The sequence below is a fragment of the Canis aureus genome, chromosome 9 (assembly GCF_053574225.1).
Source record: "Canis aureus isolate CA01 chromosome 9, VMU_Caureus_v.1.0, whole genome shotgun sequence".
NCBI lineage: Eukaryota > Metazoa > Chordata > Mammalia > Carnivora > Canidae > Canis > Canis aureus.
This window is the reverse complement of record NC_135619.1, coordinates 22985006-23003508: the sequence shown is the minus strand read 5'-3', so window position 1 is coordinate 23003508 and position 18503 is coordinate 22985006. Positions and strand designations below refer to the sequence as shown.

At 34.9% G+C, this 18503-nt stretch overlaps 1 long non-coding RNA gene across 5 annotated transcripts in view; it reads right to left on the bottom strand.

The window, feature by feature from the left end:
• Positions 1-17527, bottom strand: part of LOC144320506 (uncharacterized) — a 148075-nt gene extending 130548 nt beyond the window's left edge. For 4 of the 5 annotated variants that reach the window (XR_013386129.1, XR_013386131.1, XR_013386128.1 and 1 more), the window contains exons 1-3: positions 17055-17527; positions 8876-8990; positions 4503-4579 (exon numbers count right to left, since the gene is read on the bottom strand). This is a non-coding gene — a long non-coding RNA (uncharacterized LOC144320506). Of the gene's footprint in view, positions 1-3052; positions 3349-4502; positions 4580-8875; positions 8991-17054 lie in introns of all 5 variants that reach the window. The other variant, XR_013386130.1, reaches the window with a different exon arrangement.
• Positions 17528-18503: the final 976 nt, after the last annotated feature.

The window sequence follows — 18503 nt, the reverse complement described above, 5'->3', positions numbered from 1 at the left end:
GTAGGTAAGTCTCATCCTAAGCAAATTATGGAGTAGGCAAAATTATTCTGCATTGCACTGATCTTTTCCAACTCTTGGTTCATTTTTCCTTTCATGGTAATCTCTGTCTTTAGTTGGGCTTAGAATTCATCTAAGGTGAAGAATTGTTTTGCCCAGAGTCTTCCTAATATCAAGCACTGTGTCTTTCATCAAAGTCTGAAAGGATCTGACAGATCTATTTTGTGAGCTTTTGCATTCTCAGGGGGCTCTTTTTTTCTTCCCCAGGGGTGATTTTTCCTCTTCAGATACCCAGTGTTCCCTTTTCTTTAGCTACCTCTTTTGAACACAGAGAAACACTGTCACTCTATCTGTCATGTTCACTTGTTAATTGATGGATTTTCTTTGAAATAAAATAGTTGCTGCCAATGTATTACCTAAACCAGACAGTGCACTTCAAATGTTTCATCTCTGAGCGGTAAGTCTGATAGAAACCTTTTAAGCATTCCTGACAGCCAGAGGAAGGCATTAAAAAGGGTTCTTCCAAGGTATTTCAAGCCAATAGACACACACCAGGAAACAGCCTAGCTTGGGCTTCAGAAAGACCATCCCAGCCACCACAGCTGCCAAAGGGCCTAAGTTACAACCTCTTTAAATTCCAGGACATTCCCTACCCTATCTATCTTGCATAGATGTGTCTAGAAAATAAACTTCATAGAGAATTTCTCATACCTTTCATACTTTTTTGTTTTGCTAGTCAAGCTGTAGGGATCTTTCCTTCTTCTCCTTTGGACAAAGATCATTTTTTTTCTATGATTTTTAAACATTTTTCTACCTCCTTCTAAAGTGCTGATACATATTTTCTTTATTTTCTTTATTGTGTCTAATATTCTGGTGTTGAAGCTTTGACAACAAAACATGTTGCTGGGATGTGATATATCTTCTTTAATAATAGATGCAATAGTACCATGTAAATTATGAAAATAAATTATAAATATACAGTGCCTACTAATTAATCAATCAGAAATAATTGTTTAAGATGCTTATTTTTTTCCCCTACAAAAATAGCAAACAAGGGCTGCCTGGGTATCTCAGTCAGTTAAGTGTCTGCCTTCTGCTCAGGTCAGGGTCTCAGGGTCTTGGGATCAAGCACCGAGTCTGGCTCCTGGCTCGATGGGAAGTTTGCTTCTCCCTCTCCTTCTTCCTCTCTTCCTCCATCTGCTTCTCCCCCTGCTCATGAACTCTTACTCTCTCAAATAAAGTTTTTTTAAAATAATAAAAAAAGAAATAAAAATAGCCAATACGATAAAATGAGAATTATTATACGGTGTGATAAATATAATAATGCAAACAGATTAAAAAATGATAAAATTTTATAGCTGGGTTTAGATTCAGTTGAGGTAAAAGAATTAGACCTTAATACTTGCCTAAGTGTGCATAGCTAAAAGAGCATTAGGGCTTGAAATACCACAAGTCACTGCTGATAAGGTCCTCAATAATTTTCAAAATATCTAAGATTTATGTGGGGAAGGAGTGAGCAAGAGATACTGAACTGAGCATCTACACATGTAGAAAGAAGGGCCAGAAAGGGAAAACCAAAATGAATAATGAGTCAGTGAGTCAGAAACAGTGGGGCTAGCCTTCAGCTACTACTACTTTAAGAGGCCTAAATATATAAGCAACACTATGAAGGCACACTATGTGTCAAGCTCTGTGCTAGCATCCTACTCTCTCAGAGTTTATAGTCTAATAGAAATAGAAAGAACCCAGAGATATAATCACTCATAATAACACCTGATAACATAGTGAAATATGATTATGAGAAAATATTTCTAACATAAAGTATTTTTAGAAGTATTTGAAGAGCAATTTATGTTTATACAAACTAAATTATCAAAGCATCAAAAGCAAGGCATCCAAAAAAGAAAGCATATCAAATATATTAGCAAGTGCTGTGCCATGTTTTAAGGCCTATATGATAAAATAACCAATGTCTGTTCTTTACTTCAAATAAGAAAAGTGGAAATCTTACAGGTAATCATTTTCACATATTAAAGTACATAACCCAGGGGCACCTGAGTGACTCAATCAGTTAGGCATCTGCCTTTGGCTCAGGTCATGATCCCAGGGTCCTGGGACAGAACCTCACATCAGCTCACTTGACAGGGAGCCTGTTGCTTCTTCTCCTTATGCCCTTCCCTCTCACTCATATTCTCTCTCACTCACTCTGTTCTCTCTCTCAAATAAATGAATTTTTAAAATATTAATATATATATAAATATATATAATAACATATATAATCCATATATAATCCTTTGGTATACCTAGCAAGGAAATTACTATCTTGGCTACACATTTAACTCCTAATTTATATCTATCAAAGTGTTGTGAGCACGTCCCAACATTGGGAGCTCTTAGTACCATTTCTAAGGGTCGTATTTCCTTCCTATCATGCAGTGCATGCTGCCTGCCCAACATCTGTTCAGATGTTCATCAGGGCAGCGAACAATGGGAATTTCATATCTGTACTCTTGTTGTTTACTCAAAGGGAGGACAATCAAAACCTAACACTGTCTCGAATGTGGGGGAGAGGGAGCAGAAAGAAGGAAAAATAAGGAATAGAACAATACTGCCAAACTTAACTTGCTAATCAAACTTTGTGCTTTTCAATGCAGTAAAAAAAAACAATAGAAAAATTCAAAATAATGCTATTTTTTTCTTTCTTTTTCAGACTGACAGAGAGAGCATGTGAATAAGGGAGAGAGGGAAAGAGAGAATCTTTTTTTTTGAAAGCGAGAATCTTAAGCAAGCTCCGCACCCAGCACAGAGTCTGATGCAGGGCTCAATCCCACAACTCTGAAATTATGACCTGAGCCAAAATCAGGAGTTGGACATTTAAGCAACTAAGCCACCCAGGTGCCTCAATAATGCCAGCTTCTATTTTCTTTGGAAAGATATAGTTATATTTTATAAACTATCTGTTGCATATATATTCATGTAATTTTAATAAATATTATATATTTTAAATTATAAATTTTAATTTTGAATATGGTAAATATCAATAGATATAACTCACATAGCCAAATCTCTTTGGGGTCCACAATAATTTTCAAGAGATTCCTCTGATCCAAAACTTGAGAATTGCTGGAACAAGCAATCCAGTAATTTCACTGCCTATTTTAAGAGGAAAATTCTTTACATGTTTAACAAAGCTTTGATAATCTTTTGTGTTGGATGATCCTTCAGTTGGATGATTGGAAGTAGTCCAAAACACTTCTTAATATTTTCCATAGCAATCAATAGTCAATATCTCCTCTTGAGTCAGACTGTATCTTTAAGAGGAGCACTTTTCTCACAAGCAGTCCTGCTACTCTGGAGGATTTCAAGCATACAGAGATGCAATTATTTTTTAATACCAGTAAATTACCCAGCATCAAAATATCTAGTTTTAATGAACAAAAGTTAATGCATATTAATTTCAGAGATTTATAGGCAGATCTGCAGCATATGTAGATAGAACACTATGATGTTCAATAGTTTGCATTGGATAGTTCCTGTACAACTAAAACTGTTTGCTGACCATGGGCCAAGAACACTACACTCTATATAATGATAGCCTCCTTCTCTCCCCAAGGATCCAAAGTCATTATGCAAGGAATATTCTTTGAATCAGCACCAATTGCTTTAACTGCACCTTTATGAGGTTCCAAATTGCTCCATAAAATACTTCATTAAATAAATTAAATGTTCTACTCTTCCTAAAAAGAACAGTCTTTAGTCAAAGTTTATATTACCCTCTTAAAGACCTAATTTTTTGCTTTCTACTACTGTCTGCAGCTTTGAATAATCCCACTGAGCTACATGCTCAGTAGGGGTTTAGGGTTATAAAACACACAAGCTTGTGTTGATATGTCTTATCCTGTGGAAGAGCCTCTAGATGTCAACCTTACTAGTTCAACACTGCCTTTAAATGTGAGCAAGAGAAGCAACTATTCTGGGATCTGCAGTATAGAAAGTCTCATTTTGGACTTTCTCTGACCAACTTTCCACCCCCTTTGCCAGAGGGAAAAAATGGTTGCAAGGTCAAGAGATATATCCAACCTGAAAATATATTCCCCATGTCTAGACCACGTATACCAAAGGTCTCAGAATTATTGGACAAATTACTCAACTTTGTTTCTAGGACCTGTTCTGGCCTCTCCCCTGGATCTTCCTTCCAAAAAGATGTATGTGTATTCCTAGTCCCAAGACATAGCCAAAGGATCAGAAGTTTATAGGGTTTGAATACAGAGATTAGGTATTTAAGGTTAAAGTATCCATAAAAATACAAGAGAGGGCCTTCCTTCCACAATATGGAGCTAGGTGTGGGATTTGAAGGGGGCAAGGTGTCATTCTACCACAGAATAAAGAATGTAGTTTATATTCTGCTTGATTGGTAAATTTTAATATCAATACATTATTATTTGGGCCTCCATTTGTACTCTTGCCCTGAGCCCCCAAAATTTTGGAGTGGGCCTGAGCCTTACCTTTCTCTTTTAGGAGAGACTGTGATTCTTACATCCACGGTAGTTCACATCTAATCGCCAGATAAGAAGTCAGTGATCTGAAATGTGAGCAATAGAAAATCAACATCCATAGATTTCAAGTATGACAAATAATGACTAAAATTTTAGTTCACTAAAGAGACAACATATTGTTATCCCTTAGGATATGGAAATTACATGCTAGAGACTTACTATCAATCCACTTAGAAAAGAGATCTTATCTTGAAACTAATAATATATTTTATGTTGACTAACTTGAATTTAAATAAAAAGAAAAAGAAAAAGTTACCCCATACATATACTTATTATATGTATTTTTGAAAGGCTTTGAATAAAAAAAGTAAAGTTTATAGATAGGTCAATCAACAATTATCTTGTTAACAACAAATGCCATAGTCTTTTTTTCTCCTAAATTCTTAGATATAGCTCCTCTTCTAAGCCTTCTAATCTGGCACCTCAGAGTGTAAAGGCTTTGGCAGCTGTATACAAATGTGTATTAACTCTTCCAACGTCTCTTCACTCTCTTAGCTCTCCCAATTGCAGGGACTGAAGACAGAAAAATTGTTTGTTTTTATGTATATCCCTAATTGGTAAATAATTATTTTCACATATTTTAATGGAAGATAGTCAACTATAGTACATAAGTGTCAGTTTCATTCTGCCTTCTCTAGATGACCAGAACCATAATATGGATTTTCTTTCTTTCCTGCAATGTCCCTACTTCCTTCCAAAGAAAATTATATTGTCCAATTACACAAGCACCTCCAAAAAAAGACACATCTCTAATTTATCTCTTTTGGTTTTCATTCTTTTAGTATTTATTGACTGCTGTCAGTTACATAGTGTCTTGGGAACTGGAGATACAGCAACAAACAAAACAATGCCTTTTCTATCAAGGAACTTAGATTCTAGTATGTGCACAATATGTGGAAAAGGTAGGGAGAGGTATATTAGTAAACATACAATATGCCAATGAGTGTCAAGTGTTTTAAAGGAAAGGGAAACAAATGAAGATGGAAATGGAAGAGCAGGTGCTATTGCTTTGTTTTATAAAGGGTGGCCAGGAAAGTATTAGAGATAAAGTGATAAGAAGTGAGAGAAAATCAAGTGTATAATTGGGTTAAGAGTGTTCTAGGCAGAAGAAATAGCAAACGAAAGGGTGAATGTGGCTACCATGTTCTAAGAAGAACAAGGTCACTAATGTGTGGCTACAGTAGAAAGAATGAAATGGAGAGTCAAAGAAAATTAGGTTAGAAAGTTAGAAGGAAGAAAATTCATATTAGGACTGTCTTACTCTGAGCCACTGGAGAGGTTCATGAAGAGGAGTGAATAATATGAGGCTTTAATATGATCATTCTAGGTTCTGCCTTGTTGGTAGAATTTGGGTTTGTAGTAATTAGGATAGGCCAAGTTATAACAAGTGATAAATATCCTGAAAACAAATAATTTGCAACCTAAAACTAGTTCTCATTTGTCCTATATCTATATTCTTGGTCAAAAGAAGATTATGTCCATTGCAATTACTCAAAGACCCAAACCAATGGACTGGTTTTCATAACCAAAGTATAAAGACAAAGGCACGACAAACCATATATTGACTCTTCAAGCTTCTGCTACTGAGTTCTACTATCACTTCTGCTCACATTTCACTGGCCCATGAAAATCATATAACCTGACTGCTTTGAATTGGGTAAAGAATTTCAATCTACAATTTGTCCAAAGCAGAACAGACATTTTCAAACATCCTAATATGCTTCCCTGATGATCACAAATATTTAGTTTGCTCCCTTCCCCACATGCAAAATAACCTCCTAACACTCCCCAAGAAAGTTCAAGAATTCTGTCTAATAATATTATGATTTAAGAGCAGAAGTAAATATATCTATAAAAGTCCAGATGTGCCACTTCTTGTTCTAAAGACCTAGAAATTAAAAAAGAAATAAATACACAAAAATGCTCTACCATCTACCCGTCTATCCTATTCCCACTGGATTCACAGAACAAGAATAGAATCACTTGAATAAATATTTCTGGTAAGGAATAGGAAGAATGGACATGGGGAGGAAGCACTTAGAAGTCACCGAACCATAGAAATTCTCCATTCCCACTGAGTGGCCACTGTGAGGGTTAGCTACCTGAGAATAGTGCTCAAGTTTATAGTTCTCAAGGGTTCTGGGCTCTGACCTGTATACCTTATCCTCAGTGTATACATCTGAAATGGATATAAGAAAATGTTGTCCATTTAGCAAGCTGAGCAGCTTGCTAAATCTTCTTTACCACCATAAGATTTGGGGTCTGGGGACTATATTTTAAATCTTTAATAGTCATAATTTCACAGGCTCGTGGGGTTTTCAACAGTACAATTATTGCAAAGTTACAGTCACCTAATTAATTCCTAATATTTACAGTCATCTTCATGTACCAATAATCCTACTTAAGTTGTTTTGGAGATGTGCCCTGCTCTCCAGACTTTATTGTGAATATAAACTTAACAGATATCCTGGGAGAGGCCCATCCCTAGTATTTTTCTCTTGACCTTCTGGTGCAACTGAAAAGACTTATGAGGTAAAGAATTCATTCATTGAGAGACTTTAACAGGTGGCTGATGGCCATTCTTTTGTTTTGGCCCTTGCTGCTGCCAGGCTGAATTTTAGCCTTTTGTTTTTTAAAAGCCTTAACAGCTTTCTTTTTACTATCTGGAATTAGAAGTCAATTGCAACTTTATTCTGCCAAATCCCACATTTCAGAACTCTCTTTAATCTCTTTCATTCTTTCTTGCAAGCCAACCAATTGTTTTATCTTTTTCCTGTTGTAACATGTCAAAATGAAGTCGAAAGTAAGAAACTAGTTGTTGATGTTCACTTATTCTCTTGCGTAAAGCTACAAGCTCAATGGGTAAAATACTTGCTTTCCATGTGACCATAGGTTAGAATTTTCCCACTATATAACATGGATTACCATCCATCTGGCCTCCAATAATATTTCCTTGACACCTACCACACAATGCCATAACCAATGCCAAATATTTTTGGGTTTTGTTCCTGTTCTGGCATCTCCTGGAACAATTTATCAGTTAGGATAGGTGAAGTTAAACTGGTTGCACCCTGAAAGTCTCAGAGGCTTGAAGCAAGAAAACTGATTTTTCTCTCATCCTACAGATTTACTCATAGTCGGCAAGGTTGGGGGGCTTATAATAGGAACCATAGTGAATGGATTATGTAAATTCCATTAATCACATTGGTTCTTAATGCTACTGCCCAGAGAGGATACATGTACATTCTTATACATTTCATTGGCCCATCAAGTCACATGAGCAAAACAGAAGTTTAAGTGGGGGAGGGGAGTAGATTTTTATTATATGGCCAGTGTGAGAAAAGTGACATTAACAAAAGGTCCTAATGAATACCACTGTGGATAGAGATGGAACAATGAAGACCATGTAGAAAGGTACTGGAATAAGGCATAAGATGGTTGTGGCATGGATCAGAGGGTAAGAAGGGTTGTGGTAAGAAGTCATCCAACTTTCAGTACAGTTTGAAGAGAGATCTAATAGTTTTTGTTAATAGAATGGGGTATGAGAGAAAAACTGAGGAGTCAAGAATGAGTTTTGACCTGAACAAATGAGACAGAGGTGTGTCGCAGATACAAAGATATAGAAGGAGTCATTTTGGGAGGGAATATCAAAAATTCAGTTTTGTGCATGTTAATTTTGAGAACCATACTCTGCCTTTGGCCCTATACAGGTAATGGTTGCTGAAAAGAGGCCCTGTCTTCTTGATGGCTCTCTAGTTATACCTGCTCTTTAAATCTGAAGCTGAAACCATTCATGCTGCAGGCAGTCTGGTGCACCTTGGGTTTATAACGATGCAGTCATCACTTTCATCTGTTTTCAGTGTTCTCTTACCCACATATATTCTAATTTTCCAAGATTTATGATGTGTTCCTACATTCAGTGACCCATAATACCTGCCAGACTAGAAGCTAATGGCATTAATTAAAAGTTCTTTATTATGCTGTCCTTAGAAAAATTGATCTTGGAGAAAGTGATCATTCTACAGCACTCCCAAAAGTTCTGGGTTATTTTTACTCTATTAAGCACTATTTCCTTTTTAAGCAGATCATGCATGTCTCACTTGTAAAGATAGAAAAATATTCCTATCTTGTAACTATCCTTTAAAAAATAATTTAGGCTCAGGAATTATTAAAATCAAATCTACCTTAAATGTCTCAGAATCTGGGTCCAGTGCTTCCTGACGTTTTGCACTTTTAGCAAGTGTATAATAATATTACCATCCTATCGGCAACAATAGCATGCAGCATCAAAAACAAATTTTGATTTCAAATAGAACACTTACTCAGTCACACCTTTCAATTCTGGACACCCATTTGCAGAAGTAGCATTATTAGGTAGCCTCTTGTCTCTTCTGCAAAAATCCAGTTTCAGCACATTGTTTCCCAGGTTATTGGAATCTGTTTGTAGTCAGTATAAAGGATTAAAACCTTATGAATTATGGCCTGATTCATAGATCAACCACCACTCCAATGGCTAAAAGTGATGTTAACTTGTTATTCAGTATCCAGTAGTACTTGGCATTAATTACCCATAATTCCTGCTCATGCATCTTTACTAAGACTTTGTCAGTCTTCTTAAAAGTGCCTGAAACTTCTGACACAGCTCGGATTCAGTGTTTAGCCTCATTTCCTGGACTTCTACTGGCTTTCATCTGGAGCCTTTGTCAATTTCCCAGTACCATAGCTCTGAGGATATTCTTTTCTTTCCTTCTGTTTTTTTTTTTTTTTTTCTTTTTCACAATAAGAATGGATTTCTTTTGGGGTAGACTCCAGAGAATATACTCATTCTACCTATATTAGAAGAAAGTGGTCAACACAGGTGGTAACTTACTGAGTCCTACACCTAACTCCACTCCAATCTGAAACTCATAATTTTCATATACCTACTGCCTTTACCAGGACTACAATTACTTCAAATCATCTCTTAACATCTGACTCTAACCTATGCATGAAGACGCAAATATGGGATCTCGCCACAACCACACAATCTTATTCTTTTGTTTTGTGCTGTGCTGTTTTTTCTCTCAACTTGCTTCTCCTAGACGGAAATTTGAATAAGATTAGGCTACTTCTGTGTTTAAGTTGGCTACCATTTCCCTGGCCCTGGGCTGCTCATGTAAATCAGCAATGTTTGATTTTTGATTTTGTGCCATGTATTTCCAGTACAGGCCACAATACTGGCAAAAAAAAAAAAAAAAAATCTAATCTCAGGAAACTGCAAGTTCTTTTATCCTTTCCCTGCTGGGTGCTGAAAAACTTATGCTTCCATAGAAATTTTTGCCCTGCAGAAAACTTGTTCCAAATTCAGTAACCAGTCAAACACAGATGCAAAAGCCTTCCCAACTTTCACCCCATGTTCCAACTTAAAGGATCTATCTCTGCATTATCCAGCTGTGTATCTCAATCTCTAAGGCATTTGATTCTTTTCATCTTCCCCCAAGGGTGTTCAGTGTGTAGTCCAAATTCTTCCTTCCCAAGCACACCTCTTAGCCTCTGAAAAAATGTCTGAACTTTTTGTCATATTGTAATCATATTACCCAGAGGTCTTTCTTTCCCCAGGAAACAACAACAAACAAAACAAACTAGCATTCATTTTACATTTCATGTTAGATAAAGGAGTACATGAATCACCTTCCATATGCTATTTCTTCCAAATTCCCACATTCAGCTGGTTTCTAACATTATTAACCTAAGTTCCTGCACTATGCTTGCAGCATGCATGTTTGACATCATCTAGCTCCCCAAGTGGGCCCTTAGAGATGACCACCATCTTCCATAGACAAGAGATGATTATTGCAATTGCTACTCATTCTGCATGGTACCCAATTTTGAGCACTATTCACTGACAGTTTAGAAGCTCTCCTTGATTGGCACTAAAATTATAGTTTAAGTCTACCAAGGCAGAACATACCACAGTTCAGGAAGCAATGAGAGGAAATTCTTGCCTATGGCCCTAAAGTTTTAAAAATTTAAGATTAGAAATATACACAATTTACTACTAAGCAAATATGGTAATACATGAAATCCGAAGGATGTTTTAACAATGATAATAGATAACATATATCCGACATTATGTGTCAGAACTACCTAAGTATTTTATATTTGTTAGCTCAGTTAATCTTCACAACATCTTATGAGTTCAATGCTATTGTTTATGTAAGCATGGAGTAGGAAGCTGGAAGAAAAGAGAAGTTTGGTCATCTGTCCAAGGTTACACTGTTGAGAAGCAATAAAGGCAGGATTCCAAAAAGGCATTTTCTATGAAGTTTCTTTTCAGATGAAAACTGAAATTCAGATGAGCCCCCCTTTCCTCAAACAGCATCAGGGAATCAGTCTACTTATATCCCCTTCTTCCTGTGTCATTCTACTACTTACCTTACTCCAAATTCCAGAGTCCCTGTTTGCACACAATTTATTTCATCTCGTTTTTGTTTGATTTTTGTTTCTTTGATGGAGGTTTAAAGTTTAACTTCAATCAGATTTGAACATCATTTCTTTTGCTATTATTTACAACTTCTTTTCACTATTTTATTAAAATCCATTGAACAAGAAAGTGGCAAGTATGGGTTGAAGGAACCCCTAACTGGCCCAAAAAACTTTTTCGATTATGTATATGCATTTATGTGCATGAATCAATTAGTCCAAAGTCAGATGGAAAACAAGTGAAGTGAAGCTTTGACCTCAGGTGGCTTGGCCTCCCATCTGTGCAGTTAACTAGTGATGGTTATTACTTTTCATATCATCATCATATTATGATAATATAATCTACCTATATGGTGGTTACTAGGAGTATGGTTCTTAGAAAACTACCTGGCATATAGTGCTCAACATTTTTTGTTATTATAGCTAATGTTAAGGGTGAGATTATTCCTGATTGGCTTAAAAATGTATCACATTATACCTATTTCTCTGCTTTTTTTTTTTTTTTTATGTCTTCAGTTCTCCTCTTACTTTCCCTTACACTAACATGTAAATCTGATTTTTCAAGGAAATTCTATTATGCATTATTCAAGTTGTTTAAGCAATTTTTAAAAGTTACCTTGTGTCCCAAAGATAAAGCCCAAGCTCCTTAATACCCAGCTTCCCCAGCTTCTCCAACTTCATTTATCACCAATCTCCTTACTCCAGAATGCTGAGTCATGTCCCATTTCCCTTGCCCCTTATTCCTCAAAGTTGACTCCTACTTTCCTTCTTTGAACTACAGTTCAGATGGTATGAGCCCTGCCCCTGCCTCCCATGTAGACAGGACTGAATGAAGACCCTTACAATGTGCACTCCACAAAGTATAGGGAAGATGCTTAATATTTCCCCTGCAGCATGCATTGCTCTGTTCAATAATAATCTGTTTATTTGTTGAGACTTCCACAAGCTTATGCCTTTCTCTGAGGCTAGGTGTATATTTATTCTATTTAGTATCAATAAAAGGCCTGACACATGATAATGACCCAAAATATTTTTGTAGAATAAATCAGTGTATAAAAAACTAATAAGTAACATTAATATCAGCTCTATGGAAGAAGAATAATACAAATGTTGGAGTTACAACCTGTACTTTTTTTTTGTCATTTACAAAGCTGGATCGTTAATTACTAAAATGTACCACTAAAATACAAGGAAGGAGGGTATTGTAACTCAGAAGACAAATTCACAATTATTGCCTGTGATAAGTAAGCAGAGTCAATGGAGTGCTGCCAGTCAAGGCTAAGAGAAAAGCAATTTATCCTGGAACCAAGAGAGATTGTCTATGATAGAGACAGAAATAGAAAAGTGAGTATGGGGAGAAGGCAGAAGGAAGGAAATGAGGAGGAGGAAAGAAAAAAGAAAAAGAAGTATGAAAAGAAAGGAGAAAGGGAAGGCAAGAGGGGAGGAGGGACAGGGAAATTAAAAAGAAAGTTCTATAGATACAATGGAAGTCAGATATGTGTATCTTTTAGGATAAGGTAATATATTAGCCTGAAAGAAATAATAACTAGGACAATCATTTTAGAAAAGAAGTTGTTCTACAGCAGAACCTAATCAATATGTATATATATTTTTTTCTGTTGTAAGTGTCTCTGAGTCTAAACAAAAGTCAATGCTACAATGTCTCTCTCCTCTTTTTAAAGACAGGGCAAGTGATTCACTGAATCCACAAAAATACTTTGTATGTTCCATGCATAAAATAGTGAACAAGAAGGATATAGTCACTTCCTTAACTGTATTTATAGTTCAGCTAGGGAGTGGGAGCTATGAATTATTTATAATGCTACAGGCATTGTGATATGTACTATGCATGCATTTTTTCCCATTTAACTCTTAAAATAATCATATAATAATGTTGCTATAATTATACCCATTTCAAAGATGAGGAGAATGAGGCTTGGAGGCTACATTGTCAGCCCTTGCTATCTATTAAAGTCACTAAGGGAGCTCTGTGAGGCAAGATCCCAAAAACAAAGGTAATGATTTATTTGACACATAATGCATCCTGATGTTGAATATAGTTGACCCTTGAACAATCAGGGGTTAGGAGTACCAACTCCTGTGCAGTCAAAAATCCACATATAATTTTTGACTCCCTCCAAACTTTACAAATATCCTATTATTGATTGGAACCTTTCCCAGTAACATAAACAGTCAATTAACACATATTTTGAATGTGATGCATTTATATACTGCATTCTTACAATAAAGTAAGCCAGAGAAAACAAAATATTATAATTATAAGGAAGAGAAAATAAATACATTTATAGCACTGTGCTGTATTTATTAAAATGAATCTAGATATAAGTGGACCTATGCAGCTCAAACCTGTTCTTCAAGGGTTAACAGTACATATTTTTAAACTCCCAGTAATTCCAATATGCACACAATTTTGAAAACTTTTGGCTTAGGCTGAGTTTATAATTTACTCGCATTTATTTTACTAGTAAATGGTAATCCAGCACTCAAGATCCAAGTCTTTCTGATACCACAGCTGGTACCCTTAATCCCTTGCTATGTCTTAATGATATCAAAGGATATCAAGAATAGAGCACTGTAGATTATTCATTGAAACATACACCTCTTAATAGTCTAAAGATCCATGATGAATTAGACTGTTGAAAAAAATGTGCATCAGGAGAATGGTATTCAAAAAAAGATACATTAGATATGAGGATGATATATCTCTATTGGTTTCTATGAAAAGGCTCGAAACAAATTAAAGCTAGCATTTTCACCTAGTAACCTGCTCCCTTCATGATGAAAAAATTCCTGACATGAGAGACACTCTATGGTCACTACCCCTCTCCCTCTCCGACTGGATATTGTAATTGAATACACTCAATGCTCTCCTTCATTCCTGGATGTTGAGTGAAAATCTCCAAGTGATACATTTCCAAGTGGTTTTCAAGAAATCCCTGATTGTAATATATTACAGCAATCTAATGGCAATATAATGAATGTTCCAAAGTAATATTTAAAAATAAATAATTCCAACCTCTTTAGAGGAATATATTTTAAAATATCAAGACACAAGGCTGTTTCTACTATATAAAACAAAAGAGTAAAGTGGAATTTAATGAGACCGTAGAAAAGCAAACCAGCAAAAAAAAAAAAAAAAAAAAAAAAAAGTAGCAACCATCTTAAACAATGTCATTTCTCCTCTTACTCTCTACCATGTTTAAATTTGGTAAAGGTTTTTGTTGTACTTCATTTTCTCATGAACCATAACATCAATAAATTTTTAGTATCTAATGGAAACCAGGGAGTCAAGTTAGTCACCTGGAAGACTTCTAAAAATTCACTCATTTACTTCCTTCACAAAGGGGAGACAAATACATTTTGTGTGTAAACTTTGAGACAGAACTGCTATATTGTTTGAGAAATGGTTAAAGACTTACATTTAATTTAATTTTTAATATCCCTCTCAATCTTAAATCCTTAAATTCATTTTCTCCCAAATTCCACTCTACTTTCCATACTAACAAAAGAAATGTCAAAGTCCAATGATTTTTTTATTATTGTTTTATTTTTAATATACAGTTGATCATGAAAAACACCTGTTAAAGCTGTGCAAGTATACCTACAGGCAGATTTTTTTTCCAATACAGTACTGTAAGTGTATTTTTTCTTCCTTATGATTTTTTAAATAATATTTTTTCTAGCTTACTTTGTTGTAAGAATATAATACATATAACATACAATGCATGTTTAAATCAATTAGTTGTGTTATTGGTAAGGCGTTGGGTCAACACTGTGCTACTAGTAGTTAAGTTTTGAGAGAGTCAAAAGTTATACATGGATTTTCAGCTGCACAGGGGTCAACACCCATAACCCTCAAGTTGTTCAGGGATCAAATGTATATTAGTGTTAAATGGATTATTAATAAGGCAAGACATTTCCTTATTTTTATGCATTTATTTGTAATTTTTAATCTATTTTGAAGATAATTACTCTTATGGCAGGTTGGACACACAATGGATCCTCTATTCTACAGTACACCATGGTAAATGAGACAAAGCAGGAAAGCCAAGTATACAATCATAGGAATAAGGGGAATAGGGGAAAAGGTAACCAAAGACAAGAGATCCCAACAAAGCTTTGGAAAATTGAAAGAAGATAGAGGAATAAAATGAATTGTAGTTAAAAGAGTGGGGAAAGCTACTACTTATGTCTTTAAAAGGGAGAAATCTAAAAGAAAACAATATTCTTGGGACCCTGGACTTGAAGGTTTCAGAATGCAGATATAGGACATAGGCTGAAATTTGGGTGGTGGGTTGAAAGTCTGTACACAGAAAGGATAGACAGCCTCTTGCCATTGTGCTGGAGAACACATCACTCTACCCCTAGAAAATGTAGTCCTTATTCTCAATAGAAATTAAAGAGACTTTTTAAAACAGAGAACAAAGAAAAAGGTAGAAGGTATAAGTGAGGCACAAGGCTAAAAAATGGGGAATTAACTGCAAGTATAAGTAACCAAGGTCTGTTCACTACAGAGGATGAATTGCAGAGGATTGCAATTCCCAGAACACTGGATTTCAGGCAAACATTAACTAGAGATAGGGCCAGATACATGGGTATGCATCTTCTGTCATCTTATGGGTACCCACACTTAGAAGGATCACACTTTTATTTTAAAGCTCTGTGATTGCAGTCTTGAGGTTCTTAATTTTTTAACAAGGAGCTCTGCATTTCCAGTTTGCATTGGCCATCACAAATTTTGCAGGGCTGACCAGATATACATTTGCTAGAGAAGAAGAATGACCAAAGACAATAGACTTCCAGGTACTGGCAAACTTGACTACAAACACTAAGAGTCTAATTATTTCTTTCATATTTCATTCTCAAATATGAATAGATATCTAAAAATCAGCAGCCATTAGAGAATGCATATTACATGGAAGAAAGAAAAAAAGAACACAAAGAAAAATATAAAAATGAATCCAGGGAAAAAAGAATACAGAGAAAAGAGAAAGACATTCTCTTGTGAAGAAACTATAATGAATAACTCTGAAAGCTGTAATATTGCATAAATAAAACAAGGACATGATAATGTAACAATGAATATTTGCAAACTAATGAGCTATTACAAATTAAAATATTATAACTAGAATGATAAATTCAATAAAAGCATTGAAAATAAATGAGGAAAAAATAAGAAGTTAAAATAGAATGATGAAACAATGAAAAGTAGGGGGAGAAGATGAAAAAAAATAAGATGAATATTCTAACAAATCCAAGAGATGACACATAGCATAATTAACAGAGAAGGAAGAAATGAGAGAGAAGAGCATTTCAAAGGTATAATACAAATTTTTCCACAACTAAAGCTCAGATGTATAAACACAAAGGCTTATTGAGAAGTAAAAAAAAAAAACAAAAAACAAAAAAAAAACACAGATTCAAAGTCAGTTGAATTTTAGGAGATCAATTAATTAATTGCATTATATAGTGGCATTTTCAGAGACTATACTATTAAAAGTCTATCAGAGAGCACAACAAACCCACAGACAAATGAGACGAATGCTCTAAGTAAAGACAGAGCAGTAATAAAACTGAATAGTCAATGAATGTTCATGACCAAATATATAACACATGTATACTGGAAATACAGAATTCATGCAGGGTTAGAATAACAACAATACTGAAGATAGTAACTAAAATTGCATACATTTCACAGTCCTCAAGGAACAGCCACATCTGTTATTTTACTATTTAAAATGCAATAAAAATGTAAAGAGAAAAATAAGCTAATAATGTGACAATAGTTAAATGAACAGAGCCAAAGACAGTCAACATTCTTCTTTTGTTTCAATTACCTGGGTGTTTCAAGACAAAGGACTTGTATAAACTAAATTATTTGGATACTGTCTTTATATGTACACACTTATCAAGAGAATATGTAGTCATATAGTCCGTTTTCCAACTTAAATGGTAAAGAAAAAGAACATTAATTTTTAAAGAGATGAAAGCCCTCTAATGTTTTGCTGAATTACTTACCTTCTTTTTAATTTGAATCCTAAATTATTACTCTCCTCCAATCTACGAAGGTTTTCAATACAATCTCCAGCTATTTCAACAGTATTTTATGGTATCCCCCTCAAAAACGGTGTAAAACTGCTTCACTCTCAGTCAGAGCATTTGGGAAAGTCTTTACCATATGATTTCTGTCATCCTCTATAGGCTTCATTTGCATGAATTAAACTGAATGAGACATTTCATATTTTTTTGAAGTGAATTTAAACCAAATAAGTGGAGTGGAATGAAATTCTTCTTTCTCTTCAATTTCCCATTTCGTTCTCGGCTATGAAAAATCAGGTGGCCTGTTGTACACTTTGCTGTGTTCCAATTGAAGACGTCAAGCTGTTGAGCAATATGCAAATGAAACTCCCCTCAGGACTGCGTTTTCCTGCTCTTGATTCAAGAAAGATGACAATAAAAGTTTAATGTAAAGCCTTGTCACTGAAATGCCAAGAAATTCATATTTTCCTTCCTCACAAACTTCTGTATATGCTTGAAACCAAATTAAATTTCACTTATCTGAAAATTATTAAAAATTCCAGCTGTAAAAATGAAGACAGAAAAATCCTGGCTCCATTCAAAAATCAAGAAAAAAAAAAACAAAAATCAAGAAAAATGAATTCAACTTCTTTTATTTTAAAATTTATCAAAATCATATTCTTAAAGTCCTCCTCACTAGTGATTTACCACCAGAATCAAGGAATAATTTAATAGGGGTTTAAACTTCTAGGAATAGAACTGACTTTTTATTTTTATAGCACCTAAAAACATTTTTTTAATTTGTGGTTTTTTCATTTCAAAAGCTTTGGTCAAGATCCAAAGAAAAGAAAGACATGGATGACAGAACGCCTACCCAGGATTCTATCCTACCATCTCTGTGCCAACTAAATTATCAAAGGTAAGGATGGGCAAGAACAGAAAGCATTAGGAAACTTATCTATGACTGTATATCCTAAGGGCCACTCAAGTCCCATGGAGGTCTCTGGACAATAACATTATGAAGAGTGGTTTTGGACAGTTTTAGAACTTTTCTGTGCCAATCAAAAAATTGGAGAGGCAACCAAGACCATGGAGAGTTTCACAAATATAACAGCCCACCATGTGCAAAGTAGCATAGATCATACAACAGAACACTAACATAAATAGTACAGTGTCTTGAATTGAGTCATTCATATTTGTCAGCATCTAGCAGCACTCCCCAACTTTGCTATAAACAGGCATGGTTATATCAACAGTCATAAGGCAAAGTCAAGTATAATAAAATATTATATTTACCATTTTACTTGTCACTGAAACATTTAAACTAGGGATATAAAATTGACAATCCTTACACATGATATGAAAAGATGAGCAGTATCTAAAAATTGCTATGCAATTATTCTTTTATTTTTTAACTTATACTTGGAAGATAACTGATGCTATAACATG